We start from the raw sequence: 19,271 nt of genomic DNA, 5'->3' as shown, positions 1-19,271 counted from the left end.
CAGGTTGTTAAGGCAGACACAGCTGCTCACAGTTCTATGCAAATCTCACTGCCAGACAAGAAATGCCTTTGATTCATTTAAAGGTTAATCTCAAAAGCCAGGCTCCAAACTCCAAGGCTTCACAGCTCTATTACATTTCTGTTTTCTTTTCCCTGCAGCAGCAGGGCAAGTTCCTGCCCAAACTTTTTCCTACAGCTGCACCAGGAAGCACTGGACTAGCTGCAATAGCTCACACTAATAAACTGGATAAATAGTTCACATTACTCACTTTCAGCTAACACGGTGATAGCTCTGTCACTTTTAAAGGGCTGGGTGAAATGCCCTGCTGCAGCAGTGTGTGCCTTGCAGGAGCACTACAGATCCTGGTGCAGTGAGAGCCATATGGCATCTCCAGACAGCAGCGCTGTGAGCCAGAGCCCCAAGCTCTGTCTGCAGCTTCCCCACCTCCCTGGTACAATTTATAAGCAAGTTTTTGTGCATCTAACTCCCACTGGATGCAGCAGGATTAAAATTCTTACTGGAACCTTAAAAATCCAGCCCTGGGGCCATCCCTGCTGACATTGCTTGGCAAGAGAGCAGCTGGGCAGCACAGGACCCAAACCTTGGCAGCTGCACACCCAGCCTGTACAGCTGTTTTGAAATCTGCATCTGCCAAACAACAGCATGAGGGAAAAAACTGATCAGGGACAGCATTTGGGGTGTGTCATTTCCCAAGGTTACCATCAATTGTTAAGAACATTTATGTAATCAAAAAGGCAGTACCACTGGTCATAGACAGCCCTTCAGCTGACCCTAGTCAGCATCAAACTTTCTACAGAAAAGACAACTACCTAATTCAACCTAAAAGAGCATTCTCCCTAACCCAAGTTTCCTGCATCATCTGCAAGATGTGATCTAAATAATTCAAAACTTCACTGGATCTAGGTCACAGACAGAGGTCTGTTTTTCAGCAAGATGTCCCAGAGGAACTGGCTATTTTGTTTAATCTGTTCCTGACTTCCAACATCATATATAAGGGCACCCAGTAGAAGACCGAGTGGATGAGAAGCAGGAAGGATACTGGTAAGGGCTAACTTCAGCTCACCAACTTCTTACTCTCAGGGAAGATAAAACCATGGATTTCATCAGTCATGTCTGTGGCTGCTGAAGGTCCACAGGTTAATTGCAAGAGATGTGCAAAAATTCTCAGGTCAAGCAAGCTTATCTTCTATTTGCAAGGATCCACGCACACATCTCCAAGGGTCTCCAAACCACAGTGGTTGAAAACCCACCCAAGGAAAAGAGAGACCATTTTCAGCTCTTTCCAAGGATGAATCCATGGAATGACTTCTCTTGGTTGACTATGGAAGGAGTCCTGGTGGAAGTGGACAGTAACATTTCTGAGCATCTCCCAGGCCAGCCCTCAGGCTCTTTAGGTGCATGCAGCTCACAGAAGAATTGCAAAGGCAAATCTCTAACCCTGAAGTATTTTTTTACATCTTTGGAAACACTACATCAAGCAGTCCAGAGTCTAATGGTTGACCTTACTTTTGGGTACATTGGTTTTTTCCTCCCCATTACTCACATGTAATAATAGCAAGTTACATTAAATCAGGAAACGGGACAAGCACAAAGTTCAAACTAATTTTTCTACTGAAGGCCTTGCACAACCATTTTTACAGCAGGCCTTTAATTACATTTTAGTCCAGTTACAAGGTTGCAATTACAGGCATTTTCGGGTAACTTGGGCAGGTCATCAATACTTCCTGGTAAACAGGTTTTGTTTTCCAAATTTCTTAGTCAAAAGGAGAGAGCAGTGATTATACCTATTTCAGAGAAACTAGGTGTTCAATCGTCTCTCAAAAGGACAGAAATCATAAGAAAAAAAACTTGTCTCCACTTGACAGAGAGTTTCTCAAATCTGCTTTATCACAGGCAAGCTACTGCTTTATAAATACTAGAAAAGCAACAAACTATTTAATATATTGGCCAATATTAAGCATCTATCAACTTCATCACACACCTGCATTCAAGATTTCATATGAAATAAAGAGCTTATCACTCTGCTCAAGGTTTCCAGACAGATTAAGTCAATCTGGGGACAAAAAACTTCAGAGAAACTGTGCCACAGCTTAAAAAGGCTGTATTTAGAGGAAGTACTGGTTTTCCAGACATGAAGTATCCAACGTCCAAGAATGTGATCTCTGCAGGATATATGTAACTGCACAGAAGAACTGACATGTAAATATATGTTACATTTTAAAATCCTAACATTTTATTCCATACTCTTCAAATTCCATGTCTTATGTTTGGCAGAACAGCATGGAAATTATGAGAAATTTTAGATTAAAATCATTCTATTTTTATTAGCCAAGGAAGAACTTCAGAAGTTCTTGTGAAGAACCCTGTGGGCCAAATTCATCCCATGCTGTTTTTTCAATGTTCCTAAAGATTTGTATTTTTTCTTAGTGCCCTGACTTTAATGGATGTTTTGCACCAGTACTTCCTGCAAAATCAGACCTTCAATGCATTGGATACCTAATGTTTTAAGTGGTTAAAAACTTCACTGTTTGGGAACAGAAGTCAGTAAAGCCACAGCCCCTATCAACACCATTACCAGCAAGATACTGATTTCCTCATCTCTAAACTTCCTATTTCTTTCTCACCTAAAACCAGATCATACAAGCAGAGTTTTGAACTTTGAGTGTTGATTTTTTTAAACCTATTTAACAACCTCTACTACTTGCATGCCTCTATTAAATAATTATCTTGTGATTTGATTGCTGTGCACACCATGAACTATGTATTTGTAATGCACAGCTCCCTGGGACATGCAGCCACCTCCATAGATGGGGCTCCAGTAGGAGTCAAACAATGGAGCCACTGTTTCAGCCCTGTCTCCTGCCTCACTCTCTCAGAGCAGGCTTTTTCCTCTCTGCTTCCTTTCAGTGCTACCAGGGCTGAGCCACTACTGCAGCTTTCCTTACAGCTCTGCTTTCTGGAGTCCTGGCACTTGGTTAACAAACAAACAGTTCCTCACTTATAAAAAAGAATCTTGGAAAAGAAATTCCAAAGGTTTTGGAAGACAGAAAGTCAATCAGAAGCACACCAGATGGTAAATTCTGATTTTTTTAGGCAAGTCAGGTAATTCTGGCAGCCTGGTTGGGGAGGTAGGGGAGAAAAGGAGATTTAGGTATATATTTGTGCAATCGACAGCTTTTTACCTGACGGTATCAAAGAGGAGTAGAAAAAGCCTCCTGTCAACCTGAAAACAATTTATGAGATGTGCTCTTTGGATCAGGCTGCTGTTCAGCCTTCAAGTCAGACACAGCCTCCTGCACGTTCGGGTGAGCCTGCAGGCTGCCACACTGCGACCATCCTCCCCCTCCACGCAGAAAACCAGGAGCCCCGCAGCTCTGGGAATGCCAGCCATCTGCTCCAGCAGCCCTCCCACGCACAGGCTGCCGAGGCAGGCTCCTGCCCAGTGCCGCTCACGGCGGCCCAGCGCTCCCCCCTCGCTCCGTGCCGCTCCTGCGGGCCGGGGATGCTGCAGCGAACCCAAACTGCAGCGCTGTGCGGCCGCAGCACGGCCGAGTTTCTCCGCAGAGCTGCGGAAAAGGGCTGCACAGAGGATGCCCAAGCACAGCAAAGCCACCAGAGCTGGTGGCTGGTCCTGCAGCAATGAGCAACCAGCCCACGGCCATTGGGGCATCGACAAGCTCTGGACGCCCCAGGACACGCTTCCAGCGGCCCTGCACCATGGCAACACGGCAGCCGGGATCCCTACACGGCTTGAAGGCACCTGCAAGGCCTGTCTCTGCCACGGCTCAGGGCTGCTACACCTTGCTTTCCCCACAGCTCTCTTCTGCCAAGGAATGGCTTCTGGAGGTTCATTTCCTGCCCGTCTTCATTCTTGTGGCGTCTGTGGCCACCCAGTTGGCGTTGCTCTGTGCTGGGGAACATGTGAAATCATGTGAACTTGTCATAGCTCCAGGATTTACTGGCTCAGGTCTGCATTTGCCCATGTTTATGCTTTTGGAAGAATGCCTTAGAGCACTCACCTGGTTTTGAGCTACAGAAATGTTTCTGATACATGCTGTGAACAAAGAGGGGTGCTAAAAACCTCTTCTAATCCATGTCTCTCAAAGGAACAGTGCATTACAGTCCAAGCAAAGAAGTCAGCACACAAAACTGTGCAGAATAATCACCCTGTAAAAAGCCAGAGTCCATAAAGGAGACAGGAGTCCTGCAACTTCATTCCAGTAAAGGGAGAAAGTATCCACTGGGGCATATTCCCCTGGGGTTTTCTCTCTCCAGGTTTCACAGGGCACAGCCTCCTTCTATGCTGAACTCCCGGCCGCGCGGTGCCCTCTTCCTTTCACCACTGGCTGAGGTACAGGGAAGGTACAGCCTTCCCACAACACCTACCCCATATATTCCCCTTGAAACTACTATTTTACCCCAAAGTTCGGAAACTCAGGCTTGTGCAGACCCATTTGTCTATTTCGGGAGTCAAACTGTCTGGGTTCTGTAACAAACCTGTGGCTTGAAGGTGGTAGAGACATTAGAGACATTCCAAAGACATTAATACCCATACCCTCACACATCGAACTGTTGGTAAAGACATTAGCATATATCTTTTTCTATCAATCCCTCCTCTTCTTTCTCAATTTGTCTTTACAAACCTTAGTTATCATTAACTTAATTTTTTAACCACCCAGCATGATCTAAAAACTAACATTTGGACAGCCCCCTCCCAACTTTTCCACGTCTGGCCTCTGCACCAGACGTGGCAAGTAAATACAGAGAAACAACTCAGCATAAAGTAGACAATGACAGTTCATATTAGCCCACTAATCACTAGAGGTCCTTCTAGATGATCCATGTCTACTGATCTGATCCACTTTTGCAGTTACCCCGTTGTGCTGGTTGGATGCTATGAGCAGCAAAGTCCAGAGGCAGGGTCTCTGCTAACTGGGCTTCCTGTCAGAGATTTCACAAGACACAGTATCCTGGCCACATACTGGTTTAAATATACATTTTCACCTCCCTGCTACGTTGAGAATAACCAGGGTAAGGAATCCCAAGCATCAGTTCAAAGGGGAGTAATTTAAAACTCCTCAGGGTTTGGTTCTTACTCGGGTCAAAGCTAATGGCAATAGCCATATCCATGGCATCTTAGGTTCTAATACCAACTTTGAAAGATGTTTCCTTTCTACTTGACCTGAACTCCAAGGGTGCCAGAAGGTGTGGAGGACTCACTGAATTCCCAAACTATCCATAATCCCTGGAAGGTTTCCAGCCCCCCAAATCCCTCTGTAACCTCTCCCTATGGTCCTCTGCCCCCAGGGAGCCTCCACCACCCTGAGTTATGCCCCCACCTGCCCTCCCCAGCTTTCCCACCCAATCCCAGCTGGCATTCCTGAGGTCCCCCATTTTCCCAGTGACTTTTCCCGCTTTCCCTTCTGGCATGGAATTTACTGAACTGATCAAGAACCCCCGAGCTGATGACATAGTGCTGCACCACCTGTTTCACCTCATCTTCTTCTCCCGGTAGCAGGAGAACAATGAGGAGCTTGTTATGTGGCTGCTTATTATGATCTGCCCCAATCACAGAAGAGGAAAGAAAACTCTCTGTGAATAAGGCAGGTCAAACTTGAAGATTTGATTATTCCCAGAAGCAAGATTAAAACCAAACGAGGTTAAATGTTGATAAAATATATCAATTTTCTGATAAGAGTAAAAGAGAAACAAGGAGAAAGAAAGAGGTAGTGGTAACAGGGGTAGTGACAGAGACAGATTAAGTGGAAACACATCACCCCTGCCTGGGTCCCAATGACATCTCATTGCTCCCCTCCATTTGGGCTACTTGGTGGTGCGGGTGCCTTGCTGAAAAGCATGGAATTCAGTGGATAAAGATCTCTTTGGGTCAGGTGGGAATGCCTAGGTACCTCCCCCAAGGGGGGGGGCAAGTTTGACACTGTCTCTTACAAGACTCTGAGTCAGTTGCATCAAACCAACTTACAGTCCAGGGCCTCAGCCCAGGGGCCCATTCAGGGTGCAATGGGCTTCGGTGCAGCTTTGTTGGCTTTATACACTTTTGCCAAAATGGACAAAGGTCTTTTATGACAATGTTTAAGCCATCAAATAGAACATTTCGGTCTCTGACACTGCTGCACTCCAACATTGATTCCATCAACAAAAGGGTCGTGTGCTCATCAGGTACCATTGTTATCAAATGCGAAGATCTGCACATTATTCAGCTGGACATACCTGGGACAGAGGAGTGTTTGAACATCGTGAACTCCACTGAGGCACTTTCCAGCCCAGGTTCAGTGACTCTCACGTATTCCTTCTTCCAGCGCCCCACATTTGAGATCATGGAAGATGGCTGGTACTCCTTTCTGCTTGAACAAGAGTTTGAGTTCCTCAGTTCAATGACGCATAAATGGCATCTAAGCTGCATAAGTGAGGATTTCTCTCTCTGTCCCTCCTACCTTCTGGTTGTCGTTGTCCCCAAAGCCATCAATGATGAAGTGCTTCACAAAGCTGCGATGTTTCACCACAGCAGCTGCTTCCCAGTGCTCAGCTACTACCATGAGAGGAATGGGGCAGTCATGATGAGGAGCAGCCAACCTCCTACAGGCATGAATGGGCAATGGTGCAAAGAATGCAAGTAGCTTCTGAACGCCATGCTCTGGCATGGCAAGTGTGGCTGCATCATTGATACAAGGCCCTTCACTACTGACTAGCAGGCCAGGGCCAAAAAAAACGGCTTTGAAAAAGCCCAACACCCCCAGTGGATGAGAATTCACAAGTATAGGAAGAGGTTTCATATTCTTCAGGAAAGCCTCATCAAACTGGTGCAAGCTGGTAGTGACAAGTTACACAACAGGGATGGCTGGCTCTGTAAAATGCAAGCTGCCAGTGGGCAGACTCGCATCAAGGAGCTCCTGACTGCAGCTTGTCGGGCTGCTCAGGGTATTGAAAGGGAAGGTGCATCACTGTCAGTCCACGGCAGTGAAGGGACTGATTCCATGCTCCAGGGCACTTCTCTGGCACGGAGAAGCGGATCTGAGGTCCAGGACCACACGTGGCTTTGAGGCTCTTGCTGTGAGCAAGTGGCTGCAGGCTGGTCACCCTTTCCTGCAGCACTGTGCCTGTGCCCAGCCAGCCTATTCCAATGGCGAACAGAAACGGCAGGCCCCAGCGCTCCTCCTATTTCCACACCACGTGCAGCAAACCCATCAGCAGCTCCCATGCTCTTCCAAATTCAATGAGCAGTTTATCATCATGCACTGTGAACATGCTTATGCTCCCCAGTTTGGGACATTCCCAGGAAACAGCAAAAATGAAAGGGCCAAACTGGAACTGTGTCCAAAGATCATGTCCCTGGGGTCCTGGCTGAACAGATCTGAGGAGCTTGGCAAGTTCCAGAATTATCTTTTTGAAGCTGACAGCCACATCATCCAGCCCTGCATGTCCCTCCAGGAACTGTAGCTCTGGGAAGGTGTCTTCCTTTGGTGGAACAGGCCCAAGTTCCTTGAAAAATCTGAAGAATTTATGATCAACAGTATAGCATTCAACAAGGAAATTCAGGCCAAGGTTACAGCACTGAGGAGGGAGCTGGCACAACAGAACCCGTGAGCAAGCAGGACTTTCCCTCGGGTCTTTCCCTTAACTCTTTCCCTTTCCTTCCCTTTATATTAAAGGGGAAACATGAAAAGTACATGGGCTGCTGAGCCCTTTGGTACAAATGTGAATGGGTTTGTTGAGGGTGTGTGTTTACATACTTCAAAGGCTTTAAAATAGGTTTTTCTCTTGCCTGCACCCACAAATAATTGGAAGAATTTTATAGGTAATATTCTTATTCCACTGTGTAATTCTATACTTAACTATTTTTTAATTAATTATTAAATTTATTTTTTACCATACCAAATTTACAAAGTATAGAAACATCTTCATACAAAAGGTTCCCATGCAAACACATCTTTACATCAGGACTATGTTCTATATTTCAGGGAATAGTTTATAGGACTGTTGTAACTTAATTTTGACCCAAAACAAGAACTGTGACTTTATTAGTGATGGGATTTAAAATGAAATTAATTCCTTTTCAAATTTAGTTTATTATTCCAAATAGCTCTTCTTTCTTTTGAATTTTAGTGAGCAAATTGCCCTCATCACACTCTGCACCCATAACTAAGAAGCCTGTGTGGTACAGAGAATGCTAGGGTTACCACACTAATTAGCATAATCCAAAAAGAGAGGTAAAATTAAAATTCTCTTCTAAGACACAGAGCAGGAAATTCAACAGCACATCAGAGATGCTAGAGTGTTTGGTTGGCTTGAGAGTTGGTAGAAGGCTTTTTGTATTTTATTCATGTTCTTTTTGCAGTTCATAGCTGTCTCTCCTGGTTTAGGAAGGGGGACAACCCTTTTTCATGTAATGTTTCTTGTGTTCTGTTAAGATTCTTTAGCTCACTAATTAATAACTCTGAAAACTTCAGCCAAATTATAATAATTTTATAGTCTTCCAAGGTAGAACTGGGAAGCTTAATACATACTTGTATGATTTCAAATATGTATAAATTCTTGTACCAACCTCCAAGATAAAATCGGTTGAGACAAATTTTACATCCACAAAGCCTTTTGCAGGCTGCACCATTTTTTTCTTTTCAGTAAAAAGACAAAACAAGCTTGGCAAAAAACCAACTTAACGATATATAAAATGATTTGACTAATATTTGATCACTTGCAATGAAAACACAAATTATCAACATGAAAAAACTGACAATAGAAGCAATTATGGGAGCAATTTAAAAACTTTCATTGGTTCCCACACAGCTCCATGTCATCTGTAGGGAAGTTCTTATAAAAGAAAAGTGAAAATTCGGCCCATTACAGACAGAATTTATTAAAAGGAAGGGAAAAAATTCCTTGTAGCTGTGCAGAATAATCACCCTGTAAAAAGCCAGACTCCATAAAGGAGACAAAGGAGTCCTGCAACTTCATTCGAATAAAGGGAGAGAGTATCCACTGGGGCATATTTCAGTAGGGTTTTCTCTCTCCAGGTTTTGGAGGGCATGCTGCCCTCTTCCTTTCCCCACGGGCTGAGGTACAGGGAAGGTACAGCCTTCCCCCACCGCCTACCCCATATATCCCCCTTGAACCTGTAATTTCCCCTCCAAAGTCCAGAAACCCAGGCTTGTGCAGACCCATTTGTCTATTTCAGGAGTTGAACTGTCTGGGTTCTGTAACAAAGGCTTCAAGGTGGTAGAGACATTAAGACCCATTTCAAAGACATTAACACCCATACCCTCACCCATCGAATTGTTTGTTAAGACATTAGCACACATGTTTTCTTATCAAAACTGAATTAGGCAATGTTTGCGTGGCTTGGCACTTCCTGGCACACACGTGAAATGCAAGCATGGTCTGACATTCAGTTGATCCTGAGCCAGGATCAGAGGGTTACATATAAACTCCCTGGAGCTTTGTCATTTGGTCTAGAAGGGTTTGGTTTTGAGCTTTTGGATAAATTCACCTCAAGACACAGAACACACACACAGACCTGCAGATCTACATCCTTCTAAATTATTTGCCACAGACCCAAAATCACGCAAGTCACTGCAATTAATTCTCCCATCAAGATTTACCCAGTTCTCCTAAGGCTGATCAGACCCAGACTTCAGAACAAGCAATTCTGCATATTTTTGGAACAGTTTCAGCTGCAAGCTTTGGGTTTAGACAAGTCACAGAAGAGCTTTGGACCTCAGTCTCCCAGTCAGGTATTGCAGGTAAGAGCATTTCTGAGGCACGAATCCATATGAAGAACCACCCTAATCACAGCACACTCAGAGCTAAACTCCAGGAATACCAGATTTAAAGGAAACTTAGATTCAGCAGCACAGAGGTTGGCTGGAGTGCTGTCTGTATCTTTGCTGGCTCCCTGCTTCTCATAGCTGCATTTTACTTTGGTGGGTCCATCTAAGCTTTTTTCTTGTGGCTTGCAGCCACATGCCCAAGGGGATGAGTGCAGCAAGAATTAAAGGCTGTGTGACAGCACAGAAGCATGCAGCACACGCTGTGCCCCCAGAATTAACCACTGCACTTCAGGCTAATGGCAGGCAGCCCGAGCTCCCCAGGAACACCAGCTACTCCCTTTCAGGGACATCAACTCCTCCCTCCCAGGGGCTCTCAGCTGAAATGGGCTGTGGTGGGTGCTTGGGAAGGGAGCTGTTGGCCACGGAAACCACCAGTGCCTCCAGGTTGAACGCAGGCAGACAGGTTCCCCTTCACTGTCCTTTGGCACATGGCGTGGGATGTGGGACCATGCATGTCAGCAAGTGTGACAGCTCACAGAGACATGCCACCGCCTGAAGGCGCCCTGCTGGCACCCCGGGAACGCTGCCAGAGTGAAGCTTTCATTTCTGAAGCACCCTCTACCTGCTCCTGCTTCCTGCATGCCCTTCTCCTTCCGTTCCCTTCCTCCATTTGTAGCAACACTGCATTCTGCATGCTCCCCGAGAGAAATAGGGCAAACATAACCTGATTAACCAAGAGGATTTGGGCAGGAAGGGGCGGGGGAGGAGATTACTATGCAGAGACCCACAGAACCTTTCCCTCTCACATTAGCCCTTGCCTATTCAATAATTAAAGTGTTCTGCGGTGACTCTGACTTTGGGATTTGCTATAAAAGCTTCTCGTAAACTCTGTCTCAGCATGCAGACATCAGACCAAAGAGAGCACTCAGTCTGACAAGCTGAAATTTCTTTCAGGCTCCAGACAGTCAGAAGCTTAAAACCACTTGGATGTGAGCCTATGACTCCATTTTAAAACGTAAGGATCCCTCTTGCTGTTGTTCACCTATTGAACAGACTGAATCCAACCTTTATTTGGCCACTCTTATCTGAAACACAGTTTCAAAGTTAATGCAGGCTTTCCCCATTTCATGTACAAAACAACCTCCAAGGCTGGCAGTGCCTCATGAACACAGGAACACATTACACAGGCTCTGGCTGCCCTCCAAGCCTATTCTGATGTTCCATTTTCTTTCCATCCCTTCTTTCTTGCTTACCTTAAGGCATATAGATGTTTCAGGATGGAAATGTAAAGCTACCCACACACAGAAAAGATGCCTTCCCTGACCTTCCAAGGAGCTATTTTTGGCTGCTCTTATATGCCTAAGAACTCTTACAGGGGTCATGCACTGAACTAACTTGGCCCTCAGTAACTTTTGCCTAAGACATATGAAATGTTGCAGAGATTATTTTTTTAAAAATTTTTATTCTCTCCATAACCTAACACACTACTGACTCCAAATCTCCAGGTGCTGTTTGCAAGGGAACACATTTTAAAAGGGGCTGTGAGCCCGAGATTATTGCCCAAGGAATTTATGCTCAACATTACACCTAAACATACAAACAGAATAATAAAGACATATCCTTAATGCAGAATTTCCCAAAAGTTATTGGGTACCCTCAGCCTTCAACTGACTTCATTTTTCAAGCCCAAACCTGGAGAAGAACAAGCTCCAAAAGATTCAGAGTGAAACAGATTTCTTTTCAAAATATGTGCCCCCAACGAGTTTATGATATTAAAAATTAAGGAACACTGGGTTAGCAGCCAAACACGTGCACAGAAGGATACTCCATAAAAAAAGCAACAGTCCTAGCTCCATCTGTCAGAGCACACGAATACACCACATCACATCCCAGCAGTCAGAAACCTGGGCTCCGGTCTGTCCTGTGACTCTCAAATTCTAATGCTGACATTTTTCCAAACTGGCACTGCCCAGACTGCAAACACTTCAGTCCAGAGGCCAAGAGTGAAGCAGTGGGTGAGCCCCAGTGCCCCATCAGCTGCCCAAAGGCTCCTCATGTGGCAGGGAGTTAATACTGATCTAGGGGACTGCCTGGCCCTATTGGCACTTCAAACACTGTTTGCCCTCACACAGGGAGCAAAAGATAAAGCATGCAGGTATCTTTTCCCTTCTGACATCACAGCACTAAATACCACACAAACACACAGCCTACAGAATGGATAAAGCAGAAATGCTGTACAACTGGCAAAAAGGATGTGGAGAATATATGGGGAGTGAACTGCTCAGGAGACCCAGCCTCCAGAAATCCAGCTCTGTGCATATGTGCATACACACACACAGAGAACACATGGCACTATATCCCAGCATCTCACATTTCCATCACATTGGCATCTTTTAAAGGGTTCATGAACTGAGATACTGCCTCTTAAGGCCACAATTGCATAAGGTTTAGGGATACAACTGATTTTGCATAGAGCCATGAGAAAAACAACACAGCATTGAGGTGGCCAGTGAGAAATGGTGTACCTTGCATTTAGTACCCAGGACACAGGCATGCTGCTCCTCTTATTACAGTGCCCAAGTTAGAGAACCACCAGGGTCTGTAAGTATCAGGATTTCCCCCACAGCAGCCAGAAGTCATATGCTTCCTCCCTGTGGTAATATCCACCTCCTTAAACAAGACTCACCACAGTTTGCAAAACAATAAGGCCGTGCCCTGCACATGTTTGCTAAACATTTGTGCAATTTGATCCAAATACAGGAACACAGGGAACACAAGTCAGAAACTCCACACTTAGCATAGCACTGAGAAAACGACTCATTGGCAGTCCATAGGCAAGCATCGACCTTCCATTTTCTATTTAAAACCTGCGTATAAATAAAAAACATGAACTAATCAATAGAGATAGGGGCTGGTATTTGTGTAATGTTCTTGGAAAACACAGCATGCCAAGCCAAGCACCATATTTGGCAATTATTCTGCTTTGCTCTGTGTCCACTTTCACTTCCCTGGTTCATTCTGCCTCTAGCCGATGAGCTCCTCCTGCTGTGTGCCTTTACAACTCCTGTGCTGCAAAGCTGTGCTCCCGACAGCAACGTTCAGCTTGGTGCCTGCCTGAAGCGTATTAATGATCTCACTACAGCTGCACAACGAAGCTGGGTCAAAAGACAGCAGCTGAGGCTGCACCTCTCTCTCCCCACCTTTATTTTTCTTTGGAATCACTGCCACAGTTCAGACCTTTGGTACTGAGTCATGGCACAACGTATCAGGTTTCAATTAAGAAACACAGGCATATAAAATTAAAAAGGTGTGTAAGGAAATTAAGACCACAAAGTAATTCTTTCTTGTAAAGGACAAGAAATCACTCTTCTCTTCCTGACAAGTCACACTTTGAACATACAGATGACGACAGGGCTCACATGAGCTTTGCTGTGAGTAGGATGAGGTGACAGGCACCAATCCACAATCCAGGGAAAAGCACAGGTCACTGAATGCCCAACTACCATAGTGTCAAGAGTGGCCAGCTACCACACAGCTACAGACCACCCAGGTGATGGTGTAAATCCCCAACAGTACAAGCTAGAGAACTTGTCATTGAGAAAATGGTGTGTCTTTGTCTTGGCTACCTTGTGCTTATAAAATAAAGCTGAACAGAACAAAACTAAAAACCCTGGGTAGCAGAACACCTGAAGAGTTAAGGCAAGAGCTTTCTACTGGGGGAAGCTCCCTGTCCACTCCAGCACTACACTCTGCTGGCAGTACACAGGATATAAATGGCATTTAAAACTCTGCCTGGTAACCTCTCAGGACAGTAGCTGCCTTTCACAATCATGTCTTTTGCCAAGGGCTCTGTATCCATCTGCAGAGCTGCTAACAACCACTATCACCACCAAAGCAAATATTTAAAAGAGTACCTTGTGCAGAAACAGTGAAGTTATTTTTCCCCTCTGAGAAGAGCAGAAGAGTTGAGGTCTGCAACACAAGCCAAAATCACCTCAGGCCTGCTACCTTAGGCCTCAGCTAGCCCAGCTGCAGCTTTTAAAGGAGTCTCAGGGGTGGCCCAAGTGTGGGAACTGAAATGAAAGCACCTGGCTGCCTATCTCCATTCTATTGCTGCATTTGTTGAACTGCAAGTTAAACTTCGTCTTCCTTCTCCAAGGAAGGGATAATAATTTATTATATAATCATCTGTAGGTTCCTCCACCAAGTCTGTGTGTCTGTAATGTTGAGAAGTACTCTCAGCTTTCTGCAGTGGTTGGTATGGCCCAGCAACTTCTTCATCATAGCATGCGGACTTTCCAGCAATGTAACTTGGAATTCTGATTCACAGAAATGAAAGTTTGGACACAGTGATTTTCAGATGGGAGAGAATGGATAATCTGCACAGATGCAGAGCATCAACCAGATATACAAGGTCTGAAATGCTAGAAAAGTCTCTCCCCCCAAAAGGGAGGCAGTATTGTGTAGTTAAGTGCATGTAATTTATCAGAGCATCCAATTTCCTGCAGTTCCTAAGTAAATGAGTAAGATTCCAGAGTTGCATCAAGGGAATGGGTTTGGCTTGGAATCCTGCACAGTGACTCATGCTTTCATGAATAAATTCATTTCCTTAGAGAAGCAAGACAAAATCACATGTTCTGCTTAGTCCAGCTACCTAGAGTGTTGATTTAGGAAGCTATTGCAAAAAAATAGAGTTTTATCTAGCTTTATACTGAAGGCATAATCCACTGCAGCTGTACTTGCAAATATAACTAGCTTTTTAAGGGGAAAAGAAAAACTGGTGTAACTTGGAAGTTCTGGGTATTGAAAGATGTCAGCTAGAAACCAGTTTGCAATCAAAACCAGACAACTGACAGAAAAACATTGTGGAAGCCTGGGTGTTCCAGAAATTGACTGCTATTTACACAGGTCTCCATAATTATTCCCCTCCTGCACATTTAAAAATAGGTTGTAGAAACACAGACCCGTAAACAGTAGGAAATGAGAATTGCATCAGCTAGCCCCTCCCCTTTCCCACAATGACAGTGCAGAGAAAATGAGGGCGTGAAGCAGCAAAAGCTCTGGGTCTCTGTAACACCAGCATCCTCACCGGTGCATGGAAGCAGCCAAGGAGAGGGACCCAGAGGTGTATGGATCATGGCTAATCAGTTATGTGCAGAGATACTTGTTAGTGCAAGCCAGGATGAAACTCACCTTTCAGCTTTCAGGTTTCTTAGGAGATCAGTTCAAATGGTTTGATATTTGGCTATATGGACCAAATTGGAGAACACAAAATACGGCTTTTTATGGAGTAAAAACAACTCAGCTCCCTGTGTCTTACCCTGATAAGTATTTCAAAGGAATAAGGCAAGAATTCTGGCTCTATGAACTTTTGGTGTCAAGTTCCACTTTGGAGTCTGGGGCTCTCTGGTTCAGGAGAAGACCCTCCATCATTTTCATGCTGCTTTACAAAGCTGAAATGTTTCACAATTAACAAATCTCTCCAGTACCACCATCAGGTCAGTATATAAAAACACCTTCACGTTTTACAAAGGAGAAATGAAGCCATTAAAGCCAGAAGAAATTGTTCAGATCTCAGAATAAATCAAAGGGAAAGACAGGACTGGAACATGATGTAGCTATGTGTAGTGCCAGGTCTTTTCCTCGCACACTGACAGCATGGGAAAGCAAAGCCCTTGATGATGTCAGAGTAGGAGCAGGACTGATCATGCATGGAATAACCCCGAGGATTTTTAAGGGCAAATTAAACCTCAAGTCTCAGGTAGAGTGTAGAAATGCCACTGACCTTTCCAGGGCTGGTCAGCATCCCCAGTAGCTTTGTGTTACTGATAACCTCCCAGCTGAGCTGTAGGTCACACAGCAAACCTGTAGGTCCTGGTTTGGTGCCCTTATTCACCCCTGCAGCACCATCAGATTTGACTCAGTCTGTCATGAGCCAGGACCTGAGCAAATGGAGAGAGTAGAAATTAAATGTCACTATGTAAAACCCCTTATATTTTAGCAAAATGGAGAGAAATTTACTAACATTTTGTGTTTTACTGAAAATAGCAAAATGAACACATTGAACTCACCTTGGGTAACTGTCTCTGGACTTTATTTTTGTGACAATGGTCTAATGGTCTCTTGTAGGTTAAAGGCAAACATTGTTTAATAAGAATGTGGCATTGTTTCCATCTGTTATCACTCAGATCCTTATCAAATGCCACCTGGAAAGGTCCTGCTTCTAACTCCTAGAATAAAAATAGAAATGTTTCTACATTCAGCAACTTCTGTTGCTTTATTATTCATATCTAATCTATGAAAACTAGTATGAGGACAAGCAGGCTGAGGAAGGGTCAAGCTTCCCTGGAGAGAGACTGTCACGTTTCTGGCATTCCCATCACTCTATCAACAACACCTCCTGCTACCACGATAAAAGGCAGCAGTGGAAAAAGAACAGGAAGAGTAAAACTCCTTATCTACAGAGATGAGAAAAGTCAGCCCATCCCTACAATCAATCACTTACAGGAAATCAAAACAGACCTGGCCTCCATCTTCCAAGTGCAAGAAATATGCCTGTAATTTGCTCACCCCGTTCTGTTTGTGCTGTTCTGAGCCTTCTCTCATTGAAGCTCTCTGAGGCAGAAAATCAGTGTCAATCATGCCAGATCACTGCTTTCCTCCTCAGCATCTACTGCTCATAATAAGATCACAAAGGCCACATAAAAGGAAAAATTTGGCCATCACAGCCGCCTTCTCAGTTCTGTAACTGAGATAAATTAACAGGTGAATTAACACTGGCATATTAAAAGCTGACTCTATTTTTTTACAAAAAAAAGGGGTTCTGATCTGCTTATCATCATCACTGCGGACATACTGGGACCAGGATAGTCTTGAAACATCCCAGTTGGCTTGCTTTGGCCTGCTCTGCTAAAAGTAGGACCCCTGGTATCTGAATAGGGACCAGAGAGATAAGGACAACCTGATGCCTTATAGATAACAAAGATTCAGTCTTGGTTCTGTTCTCAGTAACAAGCAACACAAACACAAGCAAGGGAAGATGTTTTTGGAACTTACACCCTGAAAATCATGTCCAAGTTTATTTTGCCTGAGCCACAGGCTAAGAAGAATCTTACAATACTCTTCTTAGGAGCCTTGGTCCCATTGTGAGTAGTAAAATACCACTTGCTCTATATTAGTTACATATTTTTAAGTACTATTAAGTCTATTCAGCCAGTGTTGCCATAGAAGCTTCATATCTTGCATTTCAACTCCTTAGAAGTAAAAGTTTTTGTGGTCAAAAATATTTCTCATTGGTCTTCATTCCTGTCAAATGTTCCTTTTCTGTTCTGCCAGATGTCTGTAACCCAAATCTGGATGAGATGTTCAGTCCCATTCATATAGAGCCACTGTAAATACAGATTCCTGGGATGCAGAACTAAACTTCCTAATCCATCCTTGAGGCTTCTGACAGAACAAGATGGTCAGTGAACCCAGAATAATGCAGAATGACAGAACTATGTTTCCTTTTTATCCTGCATTCATGCCAGCTCAGCATCTACCCACACTTCCCTTCCTTAGTGACCAGTCTTCTCTGACATGGCACATCCCACAAGCATCGCTCCTTCTTCCAGCAGAAGCAAGGAACAAAGCACATCTAGTCCTGTAACCAACAGCCTGTTATATTTAACCTCCTTTGCTGGAAGTGCTGGTCTTTATAATAAGCAGAATTTTGTGTTTTTCTGTCTTGTTTCATGCAAATCTAGGCAAATTCTATGTGTCAAGCATTTTTAGATGTTTTCTCCCCTGTATCTTTTGTTTCTTTTGTTTTGCCAATGGACTGTCAAATAAATGATGAGGCTTTGGGCTACTATTCTTGTCAGATGACCCCAGCAGAAGGGAATTGTCACTGGGATGGTGTGTGACCACATGTGCCACAGCAAGATAAGCACCTCAAAAGGAACTCGAGTATGTCCTAGGAGCTGAGGACAGATATGGCCAAAAATCAGTTAGAGTCAGAATCCTGAAAGGAAACTAAGACTAAGATTGTAAAGGTACTGCAACTACAAGAAATGAAAAAAAGAAAAGAAAGAAAAAATGATCACTGTAAAAACAAGAGTGAGAAAATAAAGGTAACACATCTACTCACACAAGATTAAATGCATACTTACCTGATTTTCAGTAAGGACGAACATGCAAATCCATGAGGTAGAGACAGGGGTGCCTAAGAGAGGAGGTAGAAAGCAGAAATGGGTAAATGATAATAAATGAACACAACTCACAGATGGAGAGCAAAACTCACTGAGTCTGCTGTCTTCTAGCTGGAGGAAGCAGGCATTCTCAATTCCAGAACTCTGACATGCCCAAATCCAAAAGATTTTAAGTAAATTTCCCTATTTGAAGGCATTACCACAGGACCAGAGAACAGCAAGTTCTAAGAAATAAGCCATGGCAGAAGTAGTTTGGGCCTGTGCTTTTGATATCTGTGCAGAAAAACTTCCAAAGCAAAATCTAACTAAAAACATGATATTCAATGAATAATAAAGGGATAAAAAGTAGTGTGCATCTACTAAAAGCCAGTTTTGTGGGATGACCCACAAAATACTATAGTATATTATGAAATTGAAACTGCAGGCATTCAGGAAATATATATAAAAAAAAGTTTTTGCTTTTTATTGGGAGTCCTAGCAAGAAAAAAGTGAATAGGAGAAGGATTTGGCTTTACTAACCAGCTGCAGAGTGACAGGAAACTGACAGCATGGTGTGACTGAAAAACACCAGTGTGAGTCCAGTCATGGAATTTCCAGTAACTTCAGGAAAACATTAGTGCTGTGTTTGAGGCATCGCTGTCTGGAACACTCCATGCAGCAAGCCTTCTCAGGAGAAAAAGCAGTTAAAAACCAGTTAAACTGGGAGAGTTCCACAGAACATACATCCCAATGACCAGGGAACTGCTTGCGTGACCATGCAGGGCTGAAAAGGTTTGGGTTATATAACCTAACATAACAAATGAGTGGGAATTGGATACGTAAATACACGGAAAGGGGAAGTAAACAAAAAAAAAAAAAATCATCAAACATCTATTGATTCAGATGGAAATTAGAAGCTGGTTTCCAGCCACCCGACAAGAGCCCCCATCCGGAACTACCGCCATAAACCCCTGAGAAGGAGCACAAGGCTGTCTGGCACTGCCCGGGCGAGAAACGAGGGCAGGAACGCCTTGAATTCCCCACAAACTCCCGAGCCGGAGAGTTTGCTTTCACTCATCGCGGCTAATAACAGAGAGAGTGGAATCTGCCCCGACGACAGCCCTGAGACGAGCCCTGAGGGGGTGCGCAGCTGAGCTCCTCAGCCCCGCCTCAGCCCCCATCACGGCGCCGGCCGCTCGCCTCTCTTCACCCTCTCCTGCCCTGCTCCCGCTCCTTCCCGCTGCTCCTTCCTCCTTCTCCCTCCTCCCTCTCCCTCTCTCTCCACCCCAACGTGTCG

The 19,271-nt window shown here is 44.3% G+C and overlaps 1 long non-coding RNA gene and 1 pseudogene across 1 annotated transcript; one reads left to right on the top strand and one right to left on the bottom strand.

The window, feature by feature from the left end:
- Positions 1 to 6,110: 6,110 nt before the first annotated feature.
- LOC125327684 lies at positions 6,111 to 7,626 on the top strand (annotated as a pseudogene).
- Positions 7,627 to 8,317: 691 nt separating this feature from the next.
- Positions 8,318 to 19,229, bottom strand: LOC125327993. Its single transcript, XR_007204478.1, has 5 exons — positions 18,088 to 19,229; positions 17,957 to 18,009; positions 15,878 to 16,036; positions 15,592 to 15,748; positions 8,318 to 12,673 (listed from the first exon to the last, which is right to left on the bottom strand). It is a non-coding gene; the product is annotated as an uncharacterized LOC125327993 (long non-coding RNA).
- Positions 19,230 to 19,271: the final 42 nt, after the last annotated feature.

The sequence above is a fragment of the Corvus hawaiiensis genome, chromosome 6, assembly GCF_020740725.1.
Source record: "Corvus hawaiiensis isolate bCorHaw1 chromosome 6, bCorHaw1.pri.cur, whole genome shotgun sequence".
Lineage (NCBI taxonomy): Eukaryota > Metazoa > Chordata > Aves > Passeriformes > Corvidae > Corvus > Corvus hawaiiensis.
The sequence above is the reverse complement of the archived record's forward strand: the minus strand, read 5'-3'. Positions and strand labels throughout refer to the sequence as shown.